Raw genomic sequence first — 23,374 nt, 5'->3', positions numbered from 1 at the left:
ATTCCTAGATGTAAGGGGCTTGTAAGATTTCCTGGATCAGCATGCTATTTCTTTGCTTTCGATTTTCTTTTCTTTTTCTAAATTCATTATTACTACTTATTTATTTTTGCATAATCCTCTAATCACTAGATTAAGGTATTGTTCATCGCCAAACTTGATCAAAGCGAGTCTAAGAAGATCCTTCATTTGAGCTCGTATGCATACTGCTTAAACCAACACCCAATTTGACCAAACCTGTAAGGACATGACCTTCCAGCGTCTTGCTTTAAATTTCTGTAAGTATTGAGAGGTTCCTTTAGCAAGGACTCTGCTTACATAAGCCTGCAGTGCAAATCCTCTCTCTAAATCCATTAGAGGTTGGAATTTGTAAAACTACAAAATTCTCTGGAATTGATATTGTTTTCTTTTTCTTTGTGGAGAAATTGGAGTCGTAGTCAGTAAAGCTTTGTAACCCAGGCTTCCCTCTAGAGGGAGACATAGTCCAGCTTTTATACTAATTGCCGCCCTCTCATCTTTTACTGCCTCTTTTTCTGCGAGACCGCAGTTTCCTCTCAGAAGCAGCTGCGGCTGCTAACAGAGGTGGCTGTTGGGAGAGAGACAGAGGGAGGCAACGCCGCCTGGTCCTGCCTCGCATTTTCCTGCTTAACTCAACCTGGGGTATTGGCATCTATTTCCTCCCTGCGTTCTCCTTGTTCTATACAGGGAAGTCAGTCACTCCGGACTCCCTGGACGTCCAGGCTGGGTGGAATAAGGAGTCTGGGTGGAACAGGGGGCTCTGCCCTCTACGGTGACTTTCTAAAAGGTACCACTAGTGTTTTTTGACAGTGTAGCGCCCTAGGGTGGGCGGCGGAGAGGAGGCTTCTGTTACTAAACCGCTTAATTCTTTTTATTCTGGTGATCGGGTTTGTTTCCCCGGCCTCCTCCCGCACGCCATCTCCCTCCCCTCCTTTAGCGAACTGACACAGGCAGCACCTGCTCGCTTGTGTTCGATGTTGGAACACGCATCTTCTCGGCGGTGACTGTGCCCAGCGTACTGGGGACAGGGGGACAGCGGCGGTTTCCCTTCCTCCCAGCCCACGATGCCTAGAGGGGCAGCGGTTGAGCTGCGTGGGGCTCTGCCCGCAGCACTTCGAGGCGGGATTGAGGGTCTGCAGCTGGCTAGGGGTTGCTGTTAAGTGGACTTGGCGCCAAGTCTCCGAGACGGCATCCGCTGGGACCTATCTGCTAAAAGCGAGAACAGGGCCGCCTGACGGAGGAACTCCAGCGTCTCGCGGGCGGAAGACTGCCGAGCTCAGAGCCTCTCCTCCTTTCTACCCCGAACCTCCTCAGCAACTCTCGCACAACGGAGACCCGGGACCTACGAGAGCCAGGGAACTGGAGAAGTACGTGGTGGAGGCTGCTTTTCTGAAGGTGAACTGTTCCGTCCAATTGCCTTTCCTCAGAGAGCAAAAAGGGAGGGCGGGGGTAAAGGAACCGAGTATGCGTGAGTGTGTGTATGTGTGAGAGGCAGAGACGACGTGTGGCAGGAGGAAAAGTCTTTACTCGGCGTTCAAAGCAAACAAATCAGAGATGGAGTAAGAGCGGTAACTACAGCAAGACCGCCTTGATTCTCGCCTTGTGAGGAGCTGAGCGCACCGCGCGCATCCGGCGAGGACCGCTGGCGACCGCGGGCGCCGGCGAGGGCTGCGGAACTTCGGCGTTTCCCCAGTAAACAAATCTTTTGATTACTTTGACTTGTGAAAAACCAGAGGAGGAAAGCAACGAGGCTCCCGCACGCCGCCTTCCACCCACTTTAAGGGGATTCCAGTTTGGATGTCAAGAGATTCCTTGAACCCTCTTTGCTCTCGGAGGAGGAAACACACGCGCGCGCGCACACACGCACGCTCGGGGCCACACTCACACGCCCTCCACGAGCACACACCATCAGACTTCGGTTCCCTATGACCCAGAACGGTGACGGCGGATTGGCATCTTGGAAGCGATGCAAGAGCGATAAGGCTGGCGCGGGCCCGTGGAAGCTGCAAGAGCATCGCTAGGTGTTGCCGCCACCAGGAAGCCGGGCTGCAGGTAGGTGCCAGCCGCGCCTCCCGCCGGCGCTGGGGACTCGGGCGGCAGCTGGAGGACCCGAGGCCCGGAAGCCCTCCCCTCTGCGGGGGTCGGGGGCTGTAGGGAGCTCGCCCGGGGAAGGCGAGAGGTGATAGCAGATGCTGGTTGGGCGTCCAGGGTAGGGGCGGGGGTAGAGGAACGCCGAGAGGGGATCTGAGCAAGTGAAAGGCGGTTCCGAGAGCCTTGCCCTCCCTCTCTTCTGTGCCCCATTTCTCTTAACAACGAGCGACCCGGCCGAGGTCGAGTGGGTTTTAATTCGATCCCTCAACCAAACCAATCTCGGTTCGTAACCATTTGGACTCCTAAAAAGAAGTTGGGGGTCGCGTTCAAGGGAGGATCAATGGGATGTCAGGTCGCCTTTCTGAAATCCCCACTTTCTGTCCACTTCTGATTAGTTAATTCTCGGGCCTGTGTGTAGAGGGTGGGTGTGAGGCTATTGATTTCTCCACCTCTAACCATTTTCATAAAGAATCTTCTTGATAAGTGCTGGAGCCTCATCTGTGTAAAGGTTTATTTAGATTTGGTACCGGACGCTTTACTACTGAGTGAGATAAAGCTTCCGTAAAGGATACTACAGGAGAGCTTTAGGACAAGGATCATTTTAGGAACAGCGTTCAGAAAAAGAACAGCTTCGAGAAACTAACGGTTTTTCATTTATTTCCGCATAGATGCCTCTAGAATCTTGATAATAGTACACGGTTTTTCTGCCCCACTGCTTTCCTGTCCCTTCCCCCTTCTATTCCAAAAGGGCAGGTTCCACCAAGAGGTGTTTTCTTTAAGCCACTGATCTTCACTTGTCAGTGGAGAACGTGTTATTTCCAGAAACTGACTTTGTAAAGGAAAGTTTGAGATCCATTGCCCTATTTCTCCTAGAACTGCAGGCTGAGCTATCGGGTCCCCACTTGAAAAGGAGGAACTGTAGGTGCTTGCAGAGCCCCGTGGTAGACGTGATGCTTTCTAGTCAGTATTCCACCTCCTGAGCAAGTGGTAAACGATTGCCTGAAGTGTGTGGAATCACAGGTGTAGTCACTACAGTGGATAGCTAGCCTGTCTTCACCTGGTGCTGGGTGAGTTTGGCTTGTGGCAATAAGACAGAAAAGAAAATATCTTCTTTTTGTGAGTGTTAAATACCCTCTTGAATTTTGCAAACATCATTCTGAAAAGTACCCCCAAAGCAGTCAGTTTATAAGGGTCTTTTACTCATGACAGGATGAATTTTAATGACTATTGATTGCATGATAATTATCTGGTTCCTGTCTTCCCCAGCTAGATTGTTTGAGACATCAACATTCAGACTATTATCAATTAACACTTTAAAACTGCTCTGTTAGGCAATGTAAGTTAAGACAATTGAGTAATTAAGAATTCTGGGTAAAGTCCTAAACGGCAATAACTAGCAAAGGATTCTGAAAACACTTCTAAAGACTTTAAAAACCAGGGCAATAAGATTATTTGTATTTATTCCAGCCTTCCCATGTTTGCACATGTACTCTCAGACTGGTGAATCTTTTACAGTTTCAAATTTGGCACCTAAGATCCTTAAAAATGATCAGGCACATTTAATCTTCCCTTTTCCTACTTTATTCTGTTCTGGATCTCTTCCTGGGTCAGTTGTTTGCTTACTGACCTTTTTAGAATCCTAATTTTTAAAACCATCTGTAGCCATTGAAAGCCCATTACGAACCACATTGGAGCTTATTTTATTTTCATTTTCTTAATTTTCAATGAAAAAAATTAGATTGCATTATTTATAGACAATACTATGAAAGCAGTGTCACACTGCCAACTGCTTAGACACAGTGACTTTTAAGAGGCAGAAAACAGTTTTAGTGTGTTGCTTTATTCAAATCAGGCATTTTTTGAGACTGAAATCTTGATTCTTGCCTTTAATACAGTTTTGTAGTTTAGGATGCTTGAATTTACATATTTATACATGGTGCTATGATATATTTCTCTTACGGAAGAACCAAAAAACCACGACCTGAAAGCAAACACCTGTAATGCTACAAGTTGTGCTAAAAAGGAACCTAAGCTTTCTGAGTATGTGTGATTTTGAATCTGAAAAGTATTAGCTATTTTAAGTGACAAGCTGGAGAGTGAAGATTCACTGAGATCCCATGGATCTATGTCAAAAAAGGTACGTATTGCTTGGAGACTGCATTACAGTATTTACTAACCACCGAGTTATAAAAATGTGATGACAACAGCTGTAAAAAGATCTGTTTTTAGACATGGCCACCTTTCCTTTTTAAAAATTTATGAAGTGATGAAATTCAGGGCGTGATAGAAGATTTTGTGGAAATTATTTTGTATAATATCAGAAAGGTTTAGTCATCCTGGATTCTGTATCTTTAATGTAGTATTTTAATGATAATCCTTTACAATGTGTTTTTGAGTACGTAAATGTTGAAAGTGCATTTTAAGTTTGATTTATCACTAATTGCAGGTTATGGATTAGCCAATACAGGTAGGGTAAGATGTGCCTCTCCAGCATTTTCCAGACGTTTGTTTTTTGTTTTGTTTATTATCATGGGCCCTAATAAAATGTACTGTCAGATTCTGCCTAAGTTCAGCTGTGGCAGCAGACTAATGGGCACTTGCCTCTTTAATGCATGTCCCAAACTAGGAATGTTCCAAAGTGTCATCAGTTATTTCTAATATATTTGAGACGATGAAACAACCAGAAACAGTTCAGTGCCCCTGCTTTTACTTCTCCAGTATTTTATTAGGAGTGCCTCATTAAATCGCATTATTCTGCAGCTGTTTTGTTCGTTGAAGAGTCAAGTAAAAATAAGGAACTTTACTGTGCAATGCAGTTTTGTTTTCTAGGTGAAAAACCATAAGTTGAAGTAGAATAAGTATATAACATAGCCCCCTTTGATCTATAACTGACATTTACAAATGCAGTTCATCAACTTGTTATTAGTAGGGCTTCATCAAACAAAGAGAAGAAACGCATTAACACAGATTGCTGCTAGATATGAAGGCCAAGCCAGCCGAATCAACCTCATGTCTGGTCCACATACCTGCACAGCATTTCACATCCTATATCTTGCTTATGAACCATTGATTTTAATGCCATGTAATATGGTTACTTTGCTATTTTGTTGGAAAATTCTTTGGTTTAGTTTGAATTACTTAGAGCACATGGAACTGTACCACTGGAAGAGGAGGAATAGTCTCACGAAGAGTTACTGTAAGTCTTTTTAGAGAACAATTTTACTTTGGGTTTGGAGTGCAGTCTGAAACAGGGGAGGTGAAAAGGTGGGCCTAGCAAACAGAGACCTAGAAATTAGTTTTGGTTTTTAGTTGTCATTGACCACTGATTTATAGGATAAGTTTTAGAAAATCTGATTCTGTTCATTTGGCACAGTGATTCGGTGCCCCGTCAGTGAAATATGGCTAACAATTCTTATCTTCTGCTTATTCTTAACAGAAATTTTAAGAGGAATGGTTAGACTTCTTTGGAATGTGAAGAAAAGTGGTATTTAAATATTTTCTCTGCAATATGAATCTAATCTCTACTTCTATACATATATATGCACATGCATGCATACATACATATGCTTTTAATGGGATCCATGTAAAATGCTGGTTTAGTATTGAAGGGGGAGAGAATGACTTTTAAAAAAAAGTCTACATTTTTAAGATACCTAGTTTTTCACTATTTTACATGATTTGACCTACAGTGCAACTGGGTAACCATGGTTTTAACAAGGTCATTTATAATTGAGTTTTACTCTTTGAGCCACTGTTGCAGGCAGTATTTTTTCTCTTCAGTTTCTCTTTCAGAGATATTTTTATTCATTAGGCTACATATGCAAAAAAAAAAAAATCAATTTTGTCTTCTATGTAGAGGTGCTTTGGGATGTGTTTATTGACACTATGACTAGAAATCTCAACACATTTTAAACAGTGAATATATCTGTATTCTGTCTTTATTAAATATGTGCCTTCACAGTCAAAACAGAAACCGTGTGTTACATTAGAGCATACTATTCTGGTTTCAAATGGTATCTACAAAATTTCCAGAAACATATTGATATTATACTCCAAATTTGTTCAATTTCCTAAATGCACCCACTTCCAATGTGTATACCACATGTCTTTGTTGGATTTCATCCTGTGCTGTAACTAGGCCACCTAGTCACTGGAATTAGTGGAAATCTAGCATATTTAGGCAATTGATTATTAATACCATTGAAAAATATAAGACTTTCAGGTAACTTGGGATTCAGATGAGGCATGACTATATAAGCTATAAGGAGAGTATTCCATATTATTCACAATTATCCCTATGGGGTATGAAATATAGCTAGCGAATCATAGTTTATATGCTTATATTAGATAAAGTCCTTTTAATCACTTCCTTCAGTCTCCTAAATTACTCCATAGAACCTGTGATTATTTTATGATTTCCCCTGAGTGGCCAGTTAGCAAAAGTACATCTCCCTTTCCCCTAGCAATAGCACAAACATACTTATCAATTAAATTTATATTTATAATGCTCCTTTTACACAGTAGATTTTGGAAACTCTTTACTGAGAGATTGGATAATGTGATAATGTTGCCTTCTTAGCAATTATGGTGGTAGGCTAAATTTAGTACTTTGACAAAATGGGGACAATCTGCCAAACAAGTCTTCTTTGCTCTTTTATCTTTGTTCTACATAAAGCTACCTCTTCACATAAAGCCTGGAGAGTGCAAAGATTTGTTTTACTAAATTTTTTTTTTTTTTTTTTTTTTTTTTTTTTGCGGTACGCGGGCCTCTCACTGTTGTGGCCTCTCCCGTTGCGGAGCACAGGCTCCGGACGCGCAGGCTCAGTGGCCATGGCTCACGGGCCCAGCCGCTTCGCGGCATGTGGGATCTTCCCGGACCGCGGCACGAACCCGCGTCCCCTGCATCAGCAGGCGGACTCTCAACCACTGCGCCACCAGGGAAGCCCTACTACATATTTTTATAAGTTTTTTTTTTGTTGTTGTTGCTATGAACTAGTGACTGTATAATTGCATGCATGTGCATGCAAAAATTCTAAACCTTACAGTTTGCAGTGTTAGTTGCCTATGGCCTCCTGTCACTGCATATGAAGCTTTCTGTTGAGTTTAATAATACAGAACAGATTATGGAGCTGGCAGATTATGCCCCTCTTTATAAGTGAATTCATTAAGGTATCCACAGTAGGCACTATGACAAAAGATTTTTGGAAAAGTGTATATGTGCTTTGGAATTAAAGTTTTCAAGCAGAATGGCCTGGGCTATGAGGATACAAATGGATTATTTCTGGTGCAAAAAAACTGACCACTGAAAATTATTATTATTATTATTATTATATATATTTTTGCGGTACGCGGGCCTCTCACTGTTGTGGCTTCTCCCGTTGCCGAGCACAGGCTCTGGATGCGCAGGCTCAGCGGCCATGGCTCACGGGCCCAGCTGCTCCGCGGGCATGTGGGATCCTCCCAGACTGGGGCACGAACCCGTGTCCCCTGCATCGGCAGGCCGATTCTCAACCACTGCGCCACCAGGGAAGCCCTGAAAATTATTATTTATATGTAAAAACTGTGCCATGGTTTTATTTGGTTCTGGCTGAGTTTTTCTCCCTTTTTTAACATCCTTCTTGGAGATTCCAGTGAGAATTGTACTTAAATATTGGAGGAAGTTAATATGCTTTCTCTCTCCTGCTCTATTATGAAAAAGACCATCTATATAAGAAAAGCAAGGTGTGTTATTTGTCTTAGTCTGCATTTTTCTGGCTTCATATTTTTTGTCTTGATGGATTGGAGTAAGCAAAGGCAGGCAACTAAAAATGGGTTATGTGGTCATAGGAATCTTAACAACAAAACCTCAACCTATTAATAGAACACTTGAGACTTTGTTAGAATGGGTTCTTCAAGAGAGCAGGCCTTTTACAGTCCTAAAACTTGGGTCTACTCAAATAATAGAGCTTTATGGACTGATGTCGCAAATTTGTGATTGTTCAGATCAGAAGAATTCAAAAGTGGTCAATTCAGATCATTTGAGGAAAACAACATATATACTTATATTTTTAATTTATATTAGTTTATGACAGTTCCAAATTCATTTAAGGTGGAAAAACCTAGTTATTGTTACCATTTCTTTCTCAGTTTTCCTTATTGTAGGTGTATGATGGATGGCATACTCAAATTTGTTGGTGCTGAAGAGTTCAGTAAATTCCTACTTAGAATGGCCATCAGACATACCAGTATCAGTGACGCGGTCCTGCTTTTGTTTGTAGTTTCTTCAGAAAGTTGAGTTGAATTGAGTGAAACAGCTCTAACTTTAGCTCTCTTTTATGGTATAAAAGGAGAAAGGAGGTAGATGATCCACCTTTAAGTCAGGCAATCCAAAGCCCAAGGGGAGAGTGAAAGGGCATTGAAATCTCATACTCCAGAAAACAGAGGCCTCATTTTGGGCAGCTTTAAGTTCGAAGAAACTTCTAACCTAACTTTTTTTTTCAGGCTTAGTTCTTGAAATGTTGTATCACAGTAGTTTCCTGCTAAGATACATATTTAGCATTATTGCAAGCTCCTTTTAGATTGATTATTGTGTGTTTATAAATACACTAGAACTGGGTCAAAATTTAGACTTTGCTATTTGAAGATAAATTTTCTCATCACATCATTTGTTGAGTGGTTAAAATTCATGGGCTTGCATTTTGGTTAGCAGATAAATTTTGAAAATGACTATTATAAAACCAGTGTGGTACAGTGGTGAGAGCTCTGGAGATGCTTTTCTAACTCTACCAATAAATAACCAGGTAACCACAAGAAAATCACTTTATTTCTCTGTGCCTCAGTTTCTCAGCAATATATTTTCTTCAGTCAAGTTTTCAAGATAATTAAAAATGTTATTTTTTCCTGTATTCTGACCTACTAAACATCATGGTTTGGGAAGTATAACAGTATTCCAGGACATACCTTTATTCAGAAAGTCAAGGGACATCTAGCACAAAAAGTTCCTGGAACACCAGTAAAAGTTCCATAAATGCTTTTCAGTAAGCAATTTGTAAAAGTTAAGCTTTATATGATTGGGATGATGATGATGATGTTAATGATGATTATGGTGATGACTAAAGACTATAGATGTAGGGACATAAAATTGAATCAGACTAACTCTTATTCTGTTTATCCATTTTGCCTAGTTTGCATGATGCTGTTTTGTTGCAAAACAAGTTGTGATAGGCCATGAGTCTTAGGCTTGTTGAGGTTACATGTCTCTTCTCTACTGCTGGTTTTCATAGTCACTGAGATATAATGGTTTGGTTGATTAACCCAAATAGAACTAGTTAGCAAATGAATAATCTTCATATACCTGTTGATAATTAAACACATTCATTCAAAATCTGCATATGAACTTTAGAGAATTTATAATCCTTGGGAAAGTTCATTCATTTATTCAATAAGTATTTATTGAACATTCTCTAGGTGCTTGGGGGTATTTCAGTAAACAAAAAAAGACAAAGATACAGAATTTACTGTTTTAGTATAATACTTGAAGTTTTGAAATAAATCTGGAGGAATGGTTCAATGATGTATTTGTGCTGTATCTGCTCTCACTATTAATTCTTGTTTATAACTGTGAAGTACAGTTCTGAAAAGAGTTAAAATAGTTAAAATGTCTGAGTTGGAATGAGTTGTGAAGAAAAATATCACAGTGTATATTTAAGGTCAGATAATAATGTAGTTTAGTGGATTGATTCCAGCTCACAAGATCGGTGATCAAGCTAAGGGTGACACAAAAAATAGCTCCTTTTCCTGAGTTACGTACCTGAAAGAAAGAAATTCAGGTAGGCTGAACGACTTGAGATCAGTGACATGATGCTTCCTAGAGCCTCTTAAAGGGGTTGCAAATTCAAATGCCTATAGGAGTCAGTCTGGGAATGTGAATGAATGAAGCAGACCAAATGGAAGATGACAAATGGCAACTGACACATAGCCTCAGCTACAGTGTTGGGGAGACTGTAGGGAATAGTGGAGATTCTGGCCAACATTCTGAGTGGGAGAGCCGAGCCTTGTCTCCACTTGTTGCCATGCTGAAATGTGGGTCTGGTGTTGCCAGATTTTCTGATTTGTAAAAGAGAACTTAGATGTGCAGATTTTTTAATGTGAAAGTTTCAGATTTATAAATAATAGTATTAAATTCAAATTTGAAATACTGTGTGGGCCAACAGACATATCTGTGGGTCATATGCAGGCTAAGGGCCTGCAACATGACTGTGTCACTGTTGACAGAGGGATATGTGAAGACATCTATCTAGGGAGATATGTGTATGCCTGCCCTTCTGTCCTCTATAGGCACAATCCTCCAACCCCAGTCGCATCTGGAGCCAGAGTGGTAGACAGTAAAAGGCTCAGCTGGAGGTGCTGAATGATAATAATGAGTGTTTCAATCTCACCGCTGTTTTTAGTTTTCTTCTGATTGACTCATTGTTGCTGAACTCACCTTGAAGTTGGTGGTACCTTGGAGGGTTTAGGAGATGTGCTGGGAATACAGAAGTTCAAATTTATGCCAGATATTTGGAGTGGCTCTATAGTTCAGTAAAACCTATCCCTTTAGATCGGTGCTTCTTAAACTTCAATACGCACACTAATCATCTGGGGGAATTTTGCTAAAATGCAGGTTCTGCAGTGGGGCCTGGAGATTCTGCATGTCTAACAAGCTCCTGGATGAAGCTAATGTAGCTGGTACTTGAGTCTCAGGGCTTTAGAGAGCTTCTTTACCACTGAATTTCATTTCACACACACAGAAAGGTTGGAAGCCTCCAATTCTTACTTCTCAGATAGGTTTCTCCTTGTAGTAAGCAGCATAAACCTGGCCACCAACTCTAAACACTTTTCTCAAGGCTCTTTAATCTGAGCACAAAATTCATGAGTGTTCAATTTAGTATTGAAGACATAATAGCTTATCGTTTAGGGAGTTTAACTTCTTCATATTTTATTAATAGTTTTTTCACTAAACCAGTTTTACTAATGCCAGGAGTGTCATAGCTCAGATGTGTGAATCTAATCTGTTGAGAAAAGACCTGGGTCTCATGTCACAAGCTCAGTTCAAAAAAATTTTGTTGCCAGTTTTATCAACGCCCTGGAAATTCTTACATGTTTTCTTATTCTGGTATATTAATTATAAACTGAGATTAGATTTAGACATGTCAGTTTGAGAGAGTGAAGCAATTTGTTTTCTTGCAATTTGTATGATTAATATAGTTTGTAATAGTAATGCTATTAAATCTTACTCAGGTTCTTTTAAGTGCTTTTAATAGAAGTTTCTATTATATTGAAGAGCTTTGCTTATAGCTGAGTAATGATATGAATTGATTTTACTGAGTCCATTAGACTGTAAGCTCTGTGAGGCAGAACCATGTTTAACATGTTTCTATTGATTCCTGGTGCTTTGCACAGTGTCTGGCACATAACAGTACTTAATAAATTTAATGGGAAGATGATCAATAGTTCATATTAATAGAATGTCTTTTTGTATGTTTCTTCAGTGTGTGAGGAAGTATTCTATGAAGAACTGTCATTTACTCTAATTGTGTGTTTGTTGTGTGTGTGTGTGAGAGAGAGAGCATTTATTTTGACCTGCACTTTTCACCTCTAACCTGAAAGGTATATTAGCATTAAAAAATAAATACATTCTAGGCAAAACAGCAAGACAAAAACAAAATGAGCATGCTGACCGATATTCCCATTCTTTCTACAATTTATTGTAAACCTGGAGGTTTAGAGACTACATATGCTTGTGATCCTACTGTTGTTTGAATTAAATAATATTTGTCAATGTCAAATTTAATTGTTGTTAATCACATATGGAATATATTTTGATTACTCTTGTCAGTGACTTGACTTATCATTCATTACGGAATTTAAAGCCATTTATTCTTATCTACATAATTACCATTTTCATAATTTATCATGAACCAGATTTACTTATTTCACCTTCAGGAACACCATTGACTGTGATATCATTGTTCTTGGCTTCAGTGATGTTGAAAATTACTGGTGTTCTAATTTTACATGCTATTTAGTACAGATAGTATGTATTCAAGTATTGATTTTATTTTAGTCCTTCTGGGTTAAGTAAAGCTTTTAAATGCTTGCACCATAGATAATTTCACAAAATTAAAATTCTTTGACTGTATTTGAATACGAAGAAAACTCGTGTATTATAAAACCAAAAAAAGTCAACTCATTATATCATTAAAAACTTAAAGTTGAATTATTGCATTGTCTTTATTTTAAAATATTGCATTAAACTGGATATATTAGCAGTCCTATATACTTAAAAAGCTGCTCAAAACCCTTAAATATAATGTCTTCACTCCTTGAAATATAAAGTATATTTTTGGAACTTTTTAATGAGTCAAAGGACAGACTTTAAATTGAAAGGATATGATTTTTCTCTGTATTGTCCAAAAACACTCATACTTTTATAATTAAGATCTAAGGCTATTGAGCTAGGGACATTGTGGAACTTATTGAAAAAGATAGATCTATGCTTCTGTCCCAACCCAATCTCAAATATGAGATTAATGAAAAATTTAGGTACTGTGTAGTACTGAAAGATTTTCAAAATCAATAAGTAGTATTAAAATCAAGCTTATTGTATATTGGTGAAACTTTACCTTGGAGCAAAGTTTCTGTTATATTTCTGGGAAGACTGTGTGAGTTATGTTCTTCCTTGACTAGTATCTTTTCCTAGCCACTGATTACCTCTAGTCTTTAAAATGGGCCTCTGGGTTTGTGACTAATATTTCATTTTGTATTTTGTGAAATCTGCTTCAAGTTCACTGGGTAGATGGTATGGCAGACTGGAGTGAAATGAAAGCAAAAAGCAGAGTGAATAACTGGCAATCAGGGATTATAAAGGTGGTAGGGTTACCATTTTGTAGGATATGATGGGGAAAAGGTATTAGATAGGAGGTCAGATGGAGTGAAAGGGAAGAAAAAGTGTCAGAGGGAAGTTCATGCTAGCTAGAATTTTTATACAACAAAAAGAGGAAATAATTGACCTTTGAGAGAAGGAAAAAGACAAAGAATACATCCATTGTAATTCTTGGGAAACAAAGAGGTAAAATGGAAACAAACTAAAGTTACAGAGGAGGGAAAGATGTATGGTGCCAAACCAATTTTTCCCTCTTGATCTTGTAAAAACTCTGTCCAGGAATAAGAGATTTCTGTCAGGTTTTTTGTTTTTTTTTTAAACCAAACTAAAAGCCAGAAAGAATGGATCCTAGTTCTGACCTCACCTACATGTAGTCAACCCTGAAAAAAATTACTGAACATTTTTGTCATCAGTTTTCTCAGTGGTAAATAAGATGATTGGATTTAATGATTACTTACATCTCTCTAGGCTCTATAAGTCAGTGATGACCATAGGTCATCCTTCTGTGCTTCTATTCTGTCCCTTGAACATATCTTAGACACTGCCGTCTGCTTCCTTCCTAGACTGTGAAATTCTTGATCTAGAAATGTGTTTTATTCTTCAACTTGTACTACCTAAGCCTACCCTAGAATATTCAGGCAGTTGCTAAGTGTTTTATTAATTGATCTTTAATTTTGTTATTCTAAAATTCTGTATTTTTTATCTTCATAATAAACAACGGTGTGTTCTAGAGGCATAAATAATAACATTTGTATGCTGCTGTATTGTTTATAAAAGTTTCATGCATGTGATTTCATTTGATGTTTAAAATGGCTGTGAGTTAGAGATAAGTGCTATCCTCAATTTCAGGTGAGGAAACTGATAGAGACTGGTAAAAATCATACAACTAGTGAGTGCCAAGAGGTTGGCTTGAATTCAAAGCCTATCTGTCGGGAGAAAATTCTCCCTGGGTCTCTCAGGACACTAAGTACCCTTTTGTTCCATAATATCTTTTTAAGGATGTTTAGAAAGTGATCAGTCTTGGAAGATAATGTCTTCCTCTGAATCACAGGGCAGATTTGCTGCTGTCCAGCATAATAAAAATAATGTCTCCCTCCAAGGCAAAGGGCATGTCTGCTTGTATCCCATCATAAAAGACTTCCTAATCTCAAGGTTCCACAAACCAATGCATGTGCAACATACATATGGGCTGCTTTGTATCACACCTGTGGGACTTGCAGACAAAGGGAACTGACTCGAAAGTGATGTTCATGCTTCTTGCTATGTAACAAGTCCTCTGACCCAGGAGTCTTGTGTCTTTTGCCAGCATCCATAAAATATGGCAGGCTTCCAAGTAGCATAAAAAATCTCAGACCCTTTGTAGTTCTTAACAGTACATCTTTATGTTACATTAAAAAAGTCTCTTTTTCTTTATGTAGTTTATGTCCACTTTCATAGCCACTCTAAGAAGAATTATAACAAAATTAATGACCTATTATACACTGCCAGGCTTTTAGTTCTGAGGACCCTCTTCAGACCCATCCTCCTCTGATATTTAGAAAGATCCTTTTGTGGCACTATAGAGGGGAGGTTCCATGGCATCCAGAATAGGAAGCCAGGGAGACCAGCTAGAGAGCTAGTGAGAATTGGCAAGAGTTTGACAAAAAATATTGGAAGAAGGGAGGAAGAAAAGGCACAATTTAGAGGTAGGAGATGGAACCAATTGGTCCTGGAGGCTGAATGTGCCGAAGAGGGAAAGGGTCAAGAATAGGTCCTGGCTTGGGCGACTGGTGCTGTTTATACAGTGAGATCCCCAAAGCTACTCTAGTCTATTTAGATGAAGATAGTTGGTTTAATTTTAAGTAATCTGAGTTTGAGGTGCCCTTGGGATACTCAAGAGGAAATCTAAATAAGTAGTGGTAAATTTGGGTTGGGTGTTCAGGACAGAATTACAGTTTAGACATAGATATTTGGGAGTCATCAGTGTACATGTTGCTGTTGAAACCTAACTAGATGAGATCTCCAGGAAGAGTGTTGTATAAACACCAAGGAGAGAGCCCTGGGGAGCAATAACATATATAAAAGAATCTCAGCTCTTTTTAATATCGGAAAGATGACTCACCTTTCTCTCTTTGGGCTTTTGTTCAGCTTGCTGCAACTTGACCTCATAAACCATGAGGTCCACCTTTCCTGTAATGATCTGCTGTGTAGAGAAGCTGATGAGAGCAGGAAGAGAGAGCAATGGAGGAAAGTGGGGAGCATGCCTGGCATTTCTTATTTGTATTTTCCCCTCTGCTAACCCTGGAGATCATTGTATTAAGGCTGTGCCCCTGCAGAGCTGTCATGGACAAGCACACTGTGAGGGGATAGAGACTTTCCCCTGTGGTCTTTACTCTTTGTGGAGATCTGTAGACATTTGAAAAATTAAAAAGTTGAGCATTGATGATGTGCCAGGCACTGTGCCAAACACTTTACATAAATTATCTCATCTAGTATACACAGTAATTCCAGAAGAAGGTGCTACTGTTATTCCTATTTTATAAATAAGTGACTTGACCGAGTCTGTACAGCTTTTAAGAATCAGACAAGTCTTGAATCATACACCCTGGCTTCAGAGCTGAGTTTTTAACCATATAGTACTGCATCTCAGTCATACTTGTTAGACTAATAGACTCATTCTGCTTAACAGACTGCTGGTTAAAGAATTGTCTTGGTTCAAATTACTTCTATCTAGACATCCTAAGTGGGTCCTACCTCTCTAAGTTTAGAATTGTATCATTAAAATTACACTGTAACATCCATAGCATTCTTTGAATATCTCTCAGATTTCCCATATGTAGCCTTCTATGATTCTCTAATTCCATTTGATAATAAATTTTATCAAGTAATGAGATAAAGATCTAGCATTCAAGAAAATTTGAAAACTTCAATCAGATACTCATATATTTGTACCTTGAATTGAAAAAAAAAGTTCTAACTTCTAAACAAATGTGAGCTAAAGTGTGTCTTTTTCTGGAATTTAAATTCAGGCTGAAACATTCTATTACATTTATCTTACAAAAATCTCTCTTCCCTCTTTGCTATGTAAGAAAATGTGTTTCTTAAGGGTAGGGTGGGAATAGCCTATGCAGCGGTCCCTGCTGCAGAGCTCAGTTGCCTCTGTAGAACATCAATATAAGACTAATTAGATGTTAAATGCCTGGTGAGTATTGAACAATGCATTCTTCTAATTTTCTGATTAATGACAAAGCTTCATGAAAACATTAATTGAATTGGAAGAATTCAGATAATCCCTTTTTGAGTAAAACAGAAAATATATCTGTAAATGGACTTTTCTCCTAATAATATGATAATACAGGCAGCAGACATTCTATGGTCATATGAATGGTAGGTTCCTATTCTTGAAGGTTACGGATGTGTTTAATATGATGACCAAATCAAAGGAGGAGTACTGTATTATGCAATAGCTACATTATATTTTCTTTTGAATCTGTCTTTAAAACTCAGTGTTGGAAAGGGATGGGAACATATGGAATCTTTTTTATTTTTTAAATGAGAGGTATCATGCAAAGTAAGCATATATATGTATATATATATTCAGAATATATATATATTATGTTTTATATGCTCTTTGTTTACTTCAGTTTCTTAGTCTGAATTATTGATATAATTATTGCTTCTAGAATGGATTAGTTGTTGGTGATAATTTATCTTAATTATCAATAATTTAAGTATCATTATAGATTACACTCTAAAACTATAAAAAGCCCCAGCTAGAAAGTTTTGTTATACTAAGAGAAAGGCCTCTTGTGAAAGATAAGATTTAAAATCATAACAAACAACAATGTACTTTCATTTGAAGAGCCACTTTGTTGAAGATGACAGGGCAGTTTTATTTCAAATGACTGGGGATATGGCAAAGTGAAAATGTGGTATAAAAGGAGTTTATTGTAGATACAGAATAACTTTAGAAAAGAAGTAAAATGTGAAGTTTAAAGAAATGATGATATAATCAGAGCAATGAGTAGGCATTTCAAATATTTTTCTATTTTTATATATTTTCTCATTTTATTATAACATTTACACCTGATTCAACCCCTCCCCCTGCCATAATCTTATAGTTTTAAATCAGGAAAAAAACCTTGGAGTATATATAGTAGAATCCAAAAGCCTCACTTTATATAAATGAGTTCTCAAGGACCAGAGAAGTAGCCAGATTTGCTGAAGAGCACAGAAATAGTGGTAGACCCAGGTCTGGAACCTGGTTTTTCTGATTTCCCAATGCGATGTTTCCACTACAGATAACCTTTGTCAGCTTTTTATAGAATCATAGTTCTGAAAGGGCGTTTCAGAGGGCATCTAATCTGTCTCTCTTTCTTACACTGATTTAGAAAGTTATGTGAACATTGATCACATAACTTTGATCCAATTAAGGAATAAAAAATCTACAGAGAAAAGAATGCTAAAATTTCATTCAGTAATTTATTCTAGAGTTTAATACCCTGTTTGTCAATATATGTATTCATTTAATCATTGTTTATGTGATTAAACTTCTATGTGTCAGGCACTATGCAATGTGCTGCAGATACTTACTTAGTAAAGCAGAGAGTTTCCTTCTTGGAGTTTATAATGTAGTAGGAGAGATAGCCAATACACAAACATGTTATGTATGTATATACATATACACACAAATATATTTGCCAATCAGGGTAAGGCTGTACCTTCAAATATTTAGAAAATAGTGTTGTATCAGTGGAAAGACATATAAGGAGTAAGATTTTGATTCAAAAGGAGAAAAAATTTGTAAAATTTAGAGCTGTCTAAAAATTAAGAGTTTTAGAAAGTGGTAAATTTCTAACATTGGGGTGTTCATGAAAGTGCAACTGGACAGATTCCAGGAGAGCATTATTTTGGAGGCATTCAAATGGTGGATGGACCTTTTGTTAAGTTAGTTTTCTTTGAACTTCTTTATGGGAAAATTAAATTTTTAACCCAGTGGATTTTATTTAGGCTTCATTTTATTTGATTTCTCTGACATTTGATTTAGATGACCATTACCTTCTTTTCCAGCTCAACTTCCCTCCCACCACAGGCTGATTGAACAATATTTGTGGTCCTCTTCCTACTTCTATGATCATTTTTAAAAACATCTTTATTGGAGTATAATTGCTTTACAGTGGTGTGTTAGTTTCTGCTGTATAATGAACTGAAGCAGCTATATATATATATATATATATATATATATATATATATATATATATATACGTATATCCCCATATCTCCTCCCTCTTGTGTCTACCTCCCACCCTCCCTATCCCACCCGTCTAGAAGATCACAAAGCACCGAGCCAATCTCCCTGTGCTATGCTGCTGCTTGCCACTAGCTATCTATTTTACATTAGCTGGTATATATAATGTCATTGCCACTCTCTCACTTTGTCCCAGCTTACCCTTCCCCCTCCCCGTGTCCTCAAGTCCATTCTCTACTTTTGCGTTTTTATTCCTGTCCTGCCCCTAAGTTCTTCAGAACCATTTTTTTTGGTTTTTTTTTTAGATTCCATATATATGTGTTAGCATAGGGTATTTGTTTTTCTCTTTCTGGCTTACTTCACTCTGTATGACAGACCCTAGGTCCATCCATCTCACTAAAGATAGCTCAATTTCATTTCTTTTTATGGCTGAGTAATATTCCATTGTATATATGTGTCACATCTTCTTTATCCATTCATCTGTTGATGGACACTTAGGTTGCATCCATGTCCTGGCTATTGTAAATAGAACTGCAATGAACATTTGGGTACATGACTCTTTTTGAATTATGGTTTTCTCAGGGTATATGCCCAGTAGTGGGATTGCTGGGTTGTATGGTAGTTCTATTTGTAGTTTTTTAAGGAACCTCCATACTGTTCTCCATTGTGGCTGTATCAATTGACATTCCCACCAACAGTTCAAGAGGGTTCCCTTTTCTCCACACCCTCTCCAGCATTTATTGTTTGTAGATTTTTTGATGATGGCCATTCTGACTGGTGTGAGATGATATCTCATTGTAGTTTTGATTTGCATTTCTCTAATGATTAGTGATGTTGAGCATCCTTTCATGTGTTTGTTGGCAATCTATATATTTTCTTTGGAGGAATGTCTATTTAGGTCTTCTGCCCATTTTTGGATTGGCTTTTTTTTTTTTTTTTTTTTTATTGAGCTGCATGAGCTGCTTGTAAATTTTGGAGATTAATCCTTTGTTCAGTTGCTTCATTTGCAAATATTTTCTCCCATTCTGAGGGTTGTCTTTTCATCTTGTTTATGTTTTCTTTTGCTGTGCAGAAGTTTTTAAGTTTCATTAGGTCCCATTTGTTTATTTTTGTTTTTATTTCCATTTCTCTAGGAGGTGGTCAAAAAGGATCTTGCTGTGATTTATGTCATAGAATGAATGTTCTGCCTATGTTTTCCTCTAAGAGTTTTATACTGTCTGGACTTACATTTAGGTCTTTAATCCATTTTGAGTTTATTTTTGAGTGTATGGTGCTAGGTATTGTTTTAATTTCATTCTTTTACATGTAGCTGTCCAGTTTTCCCAGCACCACTTATTGAAGAGGCTGTCTTTTCTCCATTGTATATTCTTGCCTCCTTTATCAAAAATAAGGTGACCATATGTGTGTGGGTTTATCTCTGGGCTTTCTATCCTGTTGCATTGACCTATATTTCTGTTTTGTGCCAGTACCATATTCTCTTGATGACTGCAGCTTTGTAGTACAGTCGGAAGTCTGGGAGCCTGATTCCTCCAGCTCTGTTTTTTTCCCCTCAAGACCGCTTTGACTATTTGGGGTCTTTTGTGTCTCCATACAAATTTTAAGGTTTTTGTTCTAGTTCTGTAAAAAATGCCACTGGTAATTTGATAGGGATTGCAGTGAATCTTTAGACTACCTTGGGTAGTATAGTCATTTTCACAATGTTGATTCTTCCAATCCAGTAATATGGTATATCTCTCCATCTGTTTGTATCGTCTCTAATTTCTTTCATCAGTGTCTTATAGTTTTCTGCATACAGGTCTTTTGTCACCTTAGGTAGGTTTATTCCTATGTATTTTATTCTTTTTGTTGCAGTGGTAAATGGGAGTATTTCCTTAATTTCTCTTTCAGATTTTTCATCATTAGTGTATTGGGATGCAAGAGATTCCTGTGCATTAATTTTGTATCCTGCTGCTTTACCAAATTCATTGATTAGCTCTAGTAGTCTTCTGGTAGTATCTTTAGGATTCTCTGTGTATATCCTCATGTCATCTGCAAACAGTGACAGCTTTACTTCTTCTTTTCTGATTTGGATTCCTTTTATTTCTTTTTCTTCTCTGATTGCTGTGGCTAGAAATTCCAAAACTATGTTGAATAATAGTGCTGAGATTTGAAATCCTTGTCTTGTTCCTGATCCTAGATGAAATGCTTTCAGTTTTTCACCACTGAGAATGATGTTTGCTGTGGGTTTGTATATGGCCTTTCTTATGTTGAGGCAAGTTCCCTCTATGCCTACTTTCTGGAGGGTTTTTATCATAATTGGTTGTTGAATTTTGTCAAAAGATTTCTCTGTATCTATTAGATGATTATATGGTTTTTCTCCTTCAATTTGTTAATATGGTGTGTCACATTGATTGACTTGCATATATTGAAGAATCTTGCATTTCTGGGATAAACCCCACTTGATCATGGTGTATGATCCTTTTAATGTGCTGTTGGATTCTGTTTGCTAGTATTTTGTTGAGGATTTTTGCATCAGTGTTCGTCAGTGATATTGGCCTGTAGTTTTCATTCTTTGTGACATCTTTGTCTGGTTTTGGTATCAGGGTGATGGTGCCCTCATAGGATGAGTTTTGGAGTGTTCCTCCCTTCTGGCTTACAGAGTTTCTGCTGAAAGATCAGCTGTTAACCTTATGGGGATTCCCTTGTATGTTATTTGTTGTTTTTTCCTTGCTGCTTTTAATATTTTTTCCTTGTATTTAATTTTTGATAGTTTGATTATTATGTATCTTTGTGTGTTTCTCCTTGGATTTATCCTGTATGGGACTCTGTGCTTCCTGCACTTGATTAACTATTTCCTTTCCCATATTAGGGAAGTTTTCAACTATAATCTCTTCAAATATTTTCTCCTTTTCTTTTTCTCTTCTTCTGGGACCCTTATAATTCGAATATTGGTGCATTTAATGTTGTTGCAGAGGTCTCTGAGACTGTCCTCAATTCTTTTCATTCTTTTTTCTTTATTCTGGTCTGTGATAGTTATTTCCACTATTTTATCTTCCAGATCATTTACCCGTTCATCTGTGTCAGTTATTCTGCTATTGATTCCTTCTAGAGAATTTTAAATTTCATTTATTGTGTTGTTCATCATTGTTTCTTTGCTCTTTAGTTCTTCTATATCCTTGTTAAATGTTTCTTTTATTTTCTCCATTCTGTTTCCAAGATTTTGGATCATCTTTACTATCATTACTCTGAATTCTTTTCCAGGTAGACTGCCTATTTCCTCATTTGTTTGGTCTGGTGGGTTTTTTCCCTTGTGCCTTCATCTGCTGTGTGTTTCTCTGTCTTCTCATTTTGCTTAACTTTGCTTGGGGTCTACTTTTCGCAGGCTTCAGGTTCATAGTTCCCATTGTTTTTGGTGTCTATCCTTGGTGGGTAAGGTTGTTTCAGTGGGTTGTGTAGGCTTCCTGGTGGAGGGGACTAGTAGCTGTGTTCTGGTGGATGAGGCTGGATCTTGTCTTTCTGGTGGGCAGAACTGTGTCTGGTGGTGTGTTTGGGGTGTCTGTGACCTTATTATGATTTTAGGCAGCGTCTCTCCTAATGGGTGGTGTTGTGTTCCTGTCTTGCTGGTTGTTTGGCTTAGGGTGTCCAGCACTGTAGCTTGCTGGTTGTTGAGTGGAGCTGGGTCTTAGCGCTGAGATGGAGATCTCTGGGAGAGCTTTCGCTGTTTGCTATTACATGGAGCTGGGAGGTCTCTGGTGGACCAATGTCCTGAACTTGGCTCTCCCACCTCAGAGGCACAGGTCTGACACCCGGCTGGAGCACAAAGACCCTGTCAGCCACATGGCTCAGAAGGAAAGGGAGAAAAAAAGAAAGAAAGAAGAAAGCAAGAAAGAAAAAATAAAATATAATAAAATAAAGTTATTAAAATAAAAAATAATTATTAAAGATAAAAAAATAAAAAGTAATAAAAAAAGAAGAAAAAAGAAATTAGAAAGAAGAGAGCAATCAAACTAAAAAACATATCCACCAATGATAAGAAGCGCTAAAAGCTATACTAAAAAAACCCACAAAAAAAGGACAGACAGAACCCTGTCTGTCCCTAGGACAAATGGTAAAAACAAAGCTGTACAGATAAATCTCACACAGAAGCATACACATACACACTCACAAAAAGAGAAAAAGGAAAAAAATATACATCATTGCTCTCAATGTCCACTGCCTCAATTTGGAACGATTCGTTGTCTTTTCAGGTATTCCACAGATGCAGGGTTCATCAAGTTGATTGTGGAGCTTTAATCCGGTGCTCCTGAGGCTGCTGGGAGGAATTTCCCTGTCTCTTCTTTGTTCGCACAGCTCCCAGGGCTCAGCTTTGGATTTGGCCCAGCATCTGTGTGTAGGTTACCTTAGGGTGTCTGTTCTTCCCTCAGACGGGACGGGGTTAAAGAAGCAGCTGATTAGGGGGCTCTGGCTCACTCAGGCTGGGGGGGAGGGAGAGGTACTGAATACAGGACGAGCCTGTAGTGGCAGAGGCCAGCATGACGTTGCACCAGCCTGAGGCACTCCGTGTGTTCTCCCGGGGAAGTTGTCCCTGGATCATGGGACCCTGGCAGTGGTGGGCTGTACAGGCTTTTGGGAGGGGAGGTGTGGATAGTGACCTGTGTTTGCACACAAGCTTCTTGGTGGCGGCAGCATCAGCCTTAGCATCTCATGCCCGTGTCTGGTGTCTGCGCTGATAGCCTGCGGCTTGCGCCCGTCTCTGGAGCTCGTTTAGGCGGTGCTCTGAATCCTCTCTCCTCGCACACCCCAAAACAATGGTCTCTTGCCTCTTTGGCAGCTCAAGACCTTTTCCTGGACTCCCTCCAAGCTAGCTGTGGTGCACTAGCCCCATTCAGGCTGTGTTCACGCAGCCAACCCTAGTCCTCCCCCCTGGTATCCGACCTCCGATGCCCAAGCCTCAGCTCCCAACCCCCGTCTGCCCCGGCAGTGAGCAGACAAGCGTCTCCAGCTGGTGAGTGCTGGTTGGCACTGATCCTCTTGCAGGAATCTCTCTGCTTTGCCCTCCACACCTGTGTGGCTGAGCTCTCCTCTGTGGCTCCGAAGCTTCCCACCCTGCTCCCTGCAGCCTACGCCTGTGAAGGGGCTTCCTAGTGTGTGGAAACCTT

The 23,374-nt window shown here is 38.9% G+C and overlaps 1 protein-coding gene across 2 annotated transcripts in view; it reads left to right on the top strand.

Moving 5' to 3' along the window:
• The first annotated feature begins 540 nt into the window (after window positions 1-540).
• Window positions 541-23,374, top strand: part of TAFA2 (TAFA chemokine like family member 2) — a 557,381-nt gene continuing 534,547 nt past the window's right edge. The window contains exon 1 of one of the 2 annotated variants that reach the window (XM_059082216.2): window positions 541-2,067. The gene's annotated coding sequence lies outside the window, so the exon portion shown is untranslated. The remainder of the gene's footprint in view (window positions 2,068-23,374) is intronic. The other variant, XM_067009669.1, reaches the window with a different exon arrangement.

The sequence above is a fragment of the Kogia breviceps genome, chromosome 12 (assembly GCF_026419965.1).
Source record: "Kogia breviceps isolate mKogBre1 chromosome 12, mKogBre1 haplotype 1, whole genome shotgun sequence".
NCBI classification, from domain to species: Eukaryota; Metazoa; Chordata; class Mammalia; order Artiodactyla; family Physeteridae; genus Kogia; species Kogia breviceps.
Note: the sequence above shows the minus strand (reverse complement) of the source record. Positions and strands in the feature narration are given on the sequence as shown.